The sequence below is a fragment of the Phoxinus phoxinus genome (assembly GCF_949152265.1).
Source record: "Phoxinus phoxinus genome assembly, chromosome: 17".
NCBI classification, from domain to species: domain Eukaryota; kingdom Metazoa; phylum Chordata; class Actinopteri; order Cypriniformes; family Leuciscidae; genus Phoxinus; species Phoxinus phoxinus.
The window spans coordinates 30,402,010-30,411,265 of NC_136892.1; the positions used below are offsets into that span (position 1 = coordinate 30,402,010).

Consider the following 9,256-nt stretch of genomic DNA (forward strand, 5'->3'; position numbering starts at 1 on the left):
TGCTTATGAACAGGGTGTTTGTCAACCAGAGGTGGAAAGTAACTAATAACAAATATATTCGTTGTAGTACTTTTTGAGTATGATTAAATTGTGGTACTCTTAGGTTTCGGAAAGGTAGGAAAGGAGGCTTAGGAAGCCCCGGGAAAGGGATTTATTGGTGGAAATAATAGTGGCGTACAACTGAAGCTCACCAGAGAAACAATAGATCCACTGTTCTGTTCTAGAACAAAACCTCGGCGAGAACAATACCAAACTTTCACTCAAAATACAGCAAATAATCACTGTACATTCTTATCCTACAACATGTTATCGCCTTTACATTCAAAACAACCCAAGAAGAAAACAAGTTAAACAACACACCAGCTTAATATTTTACACACACAACCAATCATGATTTATTCACACTTCACAGATCGGATTTAATGTCTATGCTCAGATCTACAGATCAGTGTTTCTGAGGTCTTACTGAATGCCACTCTCACATCTTGATGCAAATCTTCATAAATTGGCCAATACTAGTGGATTAATTGGCCAAGCTGATATAATCATTCTATCATAATACCAAACTAACTGTTAAACTTCTGTTGAACTCAACTCATCATCGAGGCTCCAAACAAAAGCTTTTTAAAACAGACCTACAGTACGATGAACAACACCATCCACAACAATGCAACGTCAAAAGCATTCATTTCTGCTCTCAAGGTTACAGCGGTCAGCAGCACATGATTGTGTTACACGTTTCCAGGATGCAAGAGCATTAATACTACAAATGCATGAAGTCATGTGCATTTCCAATGAAGCGTAAGTAATAAAATATACAGCAAGATCAATGCACACTTGCACAGTGGTTTAGTTAGTCATTTAACAAGTATCAATCAAGTTAATTTGCTAAATCTCTCCATATAGCAGGACGGACGGATAATACCCTTTCTATCAATATGAAGCTGTGATTTAAAATGGACTTGAAATGAAACGAGCACAATAATATGAGATTATGCTGAACATGCAAGACATGAAGCGACTTTTAACTACAGGCCCACAAAACTCAATTTACAGACAACAGCACACATACAGAACTCACACGAATACTGATCACACACACACACACACACACACACACCAATGTCTCTACCTCTCTCACACACACTCATGATGTGATCTGAATCCCAATGGAATGCGATGAGATCCGGCAGCTCTGATTGGCTGAAGAAGCAGGAAGTGAGCACATTCCACACACGTTCCAACTCACACAGCACCACAAACGACCAATGAGAAGCACGGACAGTGTCAGACTGAACCAATCAGAATGTTAGTTCATGATGAGCGCAGCAGGGATTGGATAATCAATAACGGGCGGCTGAAAACAGCCCTATCAGCACTGTTCTGTGTGACAAACAAAGCCCTTTTTGTCAAGGAATAGGTTTATACAACAAGATGAAATGTTGTCTATTCTGATGTTAGTGTGTATAATACATAATCCACCATCATGACTTATTATTATCTTTATTATCTGTCAACACTTTTTAGAGTCAAACAATAGCAAACCTAAATATTGATGAACTTAAAATGTCTCTCAATGTCAGAGTAATTTTTAATGAAAATAAAGGTTCAGAGACAAATGCTCAGAAAGTATGTTAACAATCCAGAGAAATTAATGACATTTCAGAGCATGATGAGGCAAGAAACATGAGCCAGAGAAACAACTATAATAATTAAACTCCAGATTCTTCTTATAAAGTCACAACATTTACCATGTTTCAGCAAAAATAACATGCGTTTCTTCCAATAAATATACAGCTCACGGATACACTGTTCTTGTGGATCATTCAAGATCCCTCATCAGATCTGACAGTCCAGCCATCATGGCATAACACACACCTATCCAAACCTGCCTTACTTTTGTAAACACACACAGAACAGAATGTGATCACACTGAATCCACTGAGCTACGAGTCAGACTGCAGCTTCTCACGTCTATACAGTCAAATGGCACTCTTATACATTAACTTAATGACTTGTTTAACAGTTTTAATGAAGAGTACTACAGTATTCTGCTCTCAGACTGACATGTGCCTGTGTAGACATGTCTTTCTCTCTCTCTACACACACCTCCATATACTGAGAAATTCACTGTGCTTTGGAAGACTGCACATAATAACCCTTCAAATGTTTCCCCCCATGTATTTAACACTGACTGCATTTCAGCATATATATATATTGACTAATCGCGATTAATCGAATCCAAAATAAGAGTTTGTGCTTACATAATATGTGTATAATAATTTTGTATATATAAACACACACATGCATGTATATATTTGAGAAATATTTGCATTTATATACTGCATATATATATTTATATGATTTATATTATATATAAATTGAACTATTTTATATATAAATAAGAATTTTTTCTTAAATATATACATGCGTGTGTGTATTTATACATACAAAATAATTATAATAGACAATATACACACACATATATTATGTAAATACAAACTTTTATTTTGGATTCGATTAATCACGATTAATCGTTTACAGCCGTATATATATATATATATATATATATATATATATATATATATATATCCCTATGATTATAAAGCATATTCAGAACAATAATCATGACTAGACTTCATATGCTGTCATGCATATTATCAGTCATGCTTATGTTCAGACCAGCGCCCAACAACACCGGTAAAGTAACTTATTTGTAGTTATTTTATTAGTATAAAATATTCTTTACATAACATTTATTTTTTATTTTAAGTGAGAAACTCATAATATCTTAATCAAGCTTAGTCAGGCAGTCTAACACCATAAATAAATCTGCAACCATTTCACAGATCCAGATCACAAAACAACTTGGCAAATGATAATAAAATGTTTAAAATGGATATTAAGGTTAATTTGTTGCACAGATGCAGAATAGATAGGTTTATATATCGGTCAATGGCTAGTGTAAATGCAGGCCAGCGGCGTGTCACTGAGGATGACGAGGGAAGATCAGGCTTCTTTAACTGCATACACTGCGTGTGTTTGTGGCCTTGCCCGCGTCTGATGTAACCACCGGGGATCGATACGACATGACACCGGTAATACTGTCCTGAACCGGCCAGCAGGAACACAACAGTCGCGTGATCATGCTGATATTTCTATAGACCGACCCATAACACCAACACATCAGTTAATCACTCAACACGAACACATCTGACAGTTTATTCTCCTCAGAACATAACATTTGCGCCTTTATGGAATTAAATTAGACCCCTATTATGACGTGAGGCTTGCAAAAGAGCCGCAATAAAAACAAAAAACACACACATTGAACAAAAGAATCAGAGTCGTCAACAGGTTCAGTCAGACATCTGTCATCAGCCCGTGATCAAAGCCCCGCTGCCGCCAGATCAAACACATGCAGTTTATCAACAGCGAGATACAAAGTTGCGGATCACAAAGAGTGTGAAGTGTTACAATGTATCAGAGACGTTCCATCCGGTCGCGCGCTGTTACTACACTCTGCGCCACAGTAAACACAGTAAAACACGCCAGACCGGCGAGACCGTCACACACACGCAAACACTCACCCGAGATCTGCGGTCGGGGTCCTCCGCGGTTAAACCCGCCCGGACATGAGTGCTTCCCGTGGACAGAGAGGTGTCCTGGAGGAGAGATTAGCCTGCGTCCCTCTCTCTCTCTCTCTCACACACACACACACACACACGCGCGCGCTCGCAGGGATGAGAATGCAGGAATGTGACGTTTAGTCCGGTTTGCTGACAGGACACGCGCACGTGGCAACCGGGGATTGTGGGAATTAGAGTTCGAGGAGAATAGTTATTATGGATGAATGGTTAATGGTATCTCGTTGAATGGTTGCGATATTCTATTTTATTGCATCTTATCTTATTGTTAACAGTAATATGTAGTTTTTTTATTTTAGAAACATAATAGTTTTTTTTTGTAATGAAGCTTTTAAAATATTGTTTGTAAAAATGTCATGCCAATAAAGAACAGTATAAAATAAAACAAATTTATCACCTGTTAATTATATGCTACCTAATATAAAAAGAAAACAGTTTGTAATTGCTATTTTAGGTATATAAAAAAAAATTGCATTGCCGTTTTATGATCAAACAGCCTAACTAAATAAAAATGTTGCAAAAGTGTGGCACTTTTTTGTGGCGTCAGTGTATTCTTTCCCTTACTAAAAATAATATATTGTTTTGATATATACCATAGTACTGAAATGCATTTACCATACTAACATGATAATCTAATAATACCACAGCTTTTCCATGGTCAATTATCCAAAAAATCACGAGAGTACTATAGTACTTTCACATTATTGTAAGTAATTTGTCAGTCTATAGTGCACTACCACCTGATAGCATCACTAAACCATTGTAACAACACAAAACTAAGGTATGTGTCACACATAGGGCACACTCAATGGTTATAAATTGTATAAAAGGTCATCAATTCAGACCATCATCAATCTTTTCTTTGTTTTCTGCTGCCCTCTAGTGGTCATACATCTCTTGTGTCGTCCTCAGCTCTCTCACTGTCGCCCTCTTGTGCACGATCAGGAAAATACACATGCTTTGGAGCACTTGGTAAAATGGCATTTATCTGGAAATACTTCTTTAATTTGAAGAGAAGAAATAACTGCACAGGGACGAGGCACAAATCATACAAATCATGTGTTGTTGTGGTTGAGAGTTTGTTAGTGCAGTCGCTTGAATTCACAAGGCCTGTGCTGTGACGAGTGTGTGACGAGTGTGTGACGAGTGAGTCGACTACAATATAGTTGATCTTACTTTGTTTTTGTTCAATTTTTTCCATTGATGGCCCTGTTGTTGGGTGCCATTTTATGAACTATTATATATTCTGTGAAGATTTTATAACTGCAAAGTCACCTCCCTCTACATGCCAAAAACACATGTTCACACGCACACACACACAATTATCACTTTGTTTGTGAAGGTCATCGCATGTGATGTCCTTCTTCGACACCTTTCAGTCGCTTTGCCATTTTGGCGAGAACTGTTTTCATCAATAACAGCACTGCCAAGCTCAAGTCTTACACACACACACACACACACACACACTGACACTCAGAAGTCTCCTGAAGTTCCTCACTCTCCAGATGGCAATAACACTTTAGCTGTCGCTGTCAGAGACTAATTAATCTTCCTGGTGTGATCCATCTTCCTGCAGACTCTTCCTCCATCCCCTCTATCACTCCATCTCTCGCCCGCCCTGGACAGCCTGTCACCAACGCAACCCTCGACACACACCGTCCCCCGTTCTGTGAAAGCACCTCAACATCTACGATTCCTCCTGAGAGACTCCATTATGCCAAATACCAGACAGTTTTGCTAGTTTAAGTTTGTGACTGGTTGTTATTCAGCATGACCCGTTTTCCTGTAATTTGCAACCAGTTTCTGATTATAAATAAGTCATTGCAACAAAACACAGCAACAGGAGAAGAAAGAGATGCCATAGTTGTGTATTATGATTTTACAGCAGTAACAATAATTGTCCCTCCACCCCCAAAAAAAGTACTGTAGCGACAATGTAGTATCAGATGGTAATACCATGGTATTTTTGTTGAATACAACATGAAAAATATCAAAAATATTCATTGTACTATCATGTTTTCTGCACATGTCGTGGTAGTGATATGTTATTCTTGGAAATACCATGTTGAACTGAATCTCCTGATTTTGCCAAGTAAGATTTGCTTCTGGATCGACGTATTTTGTTGATCCTGGAACAACATTCTTGTCTGAAAGTTCATATCCCTACAGCTTAACCTAACCCATAACCCATCCCTGAAACCAGAGGGAAATGATAAGTGAATAACACTGATGTACAAGCAGCAAACCCTGGTTGTAAGCCTAACACGAACTGTAAACTTGTCCCTCAAATCTGATTGGTTGATTGTAATATTGTTCCGGGATCAATAAAAATGTTGTTCTGCGTTGTAGCTTTATAAAACCAGTGTACATGAATTTCAGTATGGCATATTTCAAGTACTATAGTCATTTTTTTAATAAGGATGGCGCCGTGGAAAATACATATAGAGTGGATATAAAAAGTCAAGTTTTTGTGTGATGAAAAAAATCCAACAAAACTTTTCCACATTTAATGTAAACATTACAACGCCACTAAACACCAAAGTGACACATTTCAGAGAAAATAAAAATAAAAAGTCTGACCAAGGCTGAATGTACTGAATAAAAATGCAGTAAAAATTGTTAAATATTATTACAATTGAAAAGAACTGTTTTCTATGTGAATATATGGTAAACTGTAATTTATTCCAGTGATCAAAGCTGAATTTTCAGCATCACTAGTGTCACATGATCCTTCAGAAATCATTCTGATACGCTGATAAGCCGAGATCTCGTGGCTCTGAGCCCGACTGCTTTATATCTGCCATCTGAAGGCTGCGTTTTTGTTTCGGTGATTCAACACACTTTATTGTAATAGTCTGTCATTAGATGGGTGAGTCAGGCGGGCGGCGTGCCAGGCTGTGTGTGGGAGGTGGGCTCAAGCGCCACCATTTGTTGACTGTTTATTTGTTATGAACCTTTGCATGTGTCCTCGTTCAGCTGGCGACACACAAACACACACATTCCCACACAAAGTGACCAAATGTGTGATCTGGGTCAGTCCTAATTTGGCTGTAGATAAAATATTAAACAGATTTTTTTTTTGTATTATTTGTTTTAACACAATAAGTGAAGGTTTAAATTTCACTGAATAATTTCACTTCTTGGTTGGAGTGGATTTGTTTTTGTTCAGCGTTTTTTTTTTTTTTTTCTATAATCAAAATATTTCAAACAAAACATGTTTCTTAGGAATATTATTTTAATTGAATCGTTTTTCCAGTGTAACTTTCCATCATGTCAGTCTTCAGTAAAATCTCTTTAACTAACAAAAGCCATGTGTTAGCAATGGATTTGATATATTCTGTGATGTTTAGTGGAATTACTTTCCACCCTGTTTGGTTAAATGACTGAAATCAGGTTGATAATATTAAATCAATGTTCTTAAAGTGCTATACAATAACAAGAAACTGAAAGATATCTTATAAAAATAAAGAAAAGAGGATTAACAATACATAAAATGAAACATTTTAAATCAAAGTTGACATCCTCATGTAATTAGCTCTTTTTCCATCCACTTATAATCTATTGTCATAGTCTATAACCAAATTATAATCAATAAACTCAAAGTCTGCTATGCTCTATTATATAAAAGTGGGTATGTATGATGGGTTTTGAAGGTTACAGAGTTCAAAAGGCCCCACATAATGGAAATGACCCATCCATAAATCTATATTTCCGCATATCACCCAAAACGGCCCCAGACACAACACAATGTTGATGTGCAGAGTGTTTTTGTCTGTGAAGACTGCGGATCTGTCCAGAGCGAGCGAGCAGAGCCAGTGGAGGGGACTGAAGGCAGTAATTAGCGAGGGAGAGCCGGCGTGATGATATTTCTGTGAGGCTGTGGCCTGCGTTTAAAAACTGAAACGTGGAATTATGCAGGACGGCCACCTCCCTTCCTCCTGGTCCACGGCCCCATCCCAAACATAAACAACATCCGGCCCAGTTCAGCCTCCACACCTGCTCACTCTATACAGGACCACCTGTTTATACAGTTACCCTTAAAATAGGGCACACGACTCGTCCTGCAGCGTTTGTGCTCCAGACACACACGTCTTGTTGAGGAAAGATGTGCTGTTAGTCATCAGACTTAAAACAGGTGAAACTAAGCAACCACACAAAACACCAATCAGAAACAGCATCTAGCACCATGCTAAAAACACTTAAAACTTTAGAAGCCACGTAGCAACACACTAACAAACATAGCAACTGCATAGTAACACCCTAGAAGCCATCCAGAACACCCTAGTAACTCCCTAGAAACCACATAGCAATGCGATAAAAACACTTTGAACACCATAGCAACTGCAGAGCAACACCCTGAAAGCCACCCAGAACGCCCTAGTAACTCCCTAGAAACCACATAGCAATGCGATAAAAACACTTTGAACACCATAGCAACTGCACAGCAACACCTTGAAAGCCACCCAGGACGCCCTAGTAACTCCCTAGAAACCACATAGCAATGCGATAAAAACACGTTGAACACCATAGCAACTGCACAGCAACACCTTGAAAGCCACCCAGAACGCCCTAGTAACTCCCTAGAAACCACATAGCAATGCGATAAAAACACTTTGAACACCATAGCAACTGCACAGCAACACCTTAAAAGCCACCCAGAACGCCCTAGTAACTCCCTAGAAACCACTTCGCAATGTTCTAAATCTAAAAACACCCTGAACACCTTAGCAACTGCATAGCAACACCTTAGAAGCCATCCAGGAACACCCTAATAACTCCCTTGAAAACACATAGCAATGTGATGAAAACACTCAGAATGCCGTAGCAACTGCTTAGCAACGCCACCCACAACATCATAACTCCCTGAAACCACATAACAATATAATAAAAACACTCTGAACACCTTAGCAACTACATGGCAATGCCTTGGAAACCTCCTTAGTAACTCCCTAGAAACCACATAGCAATGTGATAAAAACTCAGCACATTAGCAACATATTAGAAACTGCATAGCAAAACCCTAAAAGTAATCCGGAACACCCTAGTAACTCCATAGAAACAACATAGCAATGTGAATGTGACACCTTAGCAACTCTATAACAATGCCCTAGAAACCTCCCTAAAAACTACTTAGCAATGTTCTAAAAACATTATGAACACCTTATCAACTACATTGCAATGCCTTGGAAATATAGTAACTCCCTAGAAACCAAATAGCAATGTGAAAAAAACTAAGCCATAGCAACTTCATAGCAACACCCTGGAAACCACACACAATGTGTTGCAACAGAGCTACAGACAGAGTGATGACTGACAGGCCGTGTTAAGCTTAAATGGCTGAACATTTAAACATAATTGAAGATTACCAGGTGTTACAAACACACAACTACTCACTCAGTGTGTGTTTGGCTCTTTAGCCAGCAGGTGGGGACAGAAAGCCAGCCAGACAATACCGGTGTGTGTGTGTGTGTGTGTGTGTGTGTCAGCAGTTCTCAGTCCATTTCTTCCTTCTTACTGCTGTCCACCATATGTCATCAGTCCACACCAGCAGAGACCCTAATGAGTGCAATTATCTGTCAGAATTGTTTCTGTGTTAAAGGGATAGTCCA

General features: G+C 38.5%; 1 protein-coding gene across 1 annotated transcript in view; it reads right to left on the bottom strand.

The window, feature by feature from the left end:
* Positions 1 to 3,818, bottom strand: part of ctif (CBP80/20-dependent translation initiation factor) — a 70,624-nt gene extending 66,806 nt beyond the window's left edge. Inside the window, exon 1 of the mRNA XM_079584980.1 lies at positions 3,591 to 3,818. The gene's annotated coding sequence lies outside the window, so the exon portion shown is untranslated. The remainder of the gene's footprint in view (positions 1 to 3,590) is intronic.
* Positions 3,819 to 9,256: the final 5,438 nt, after the last annotated feature.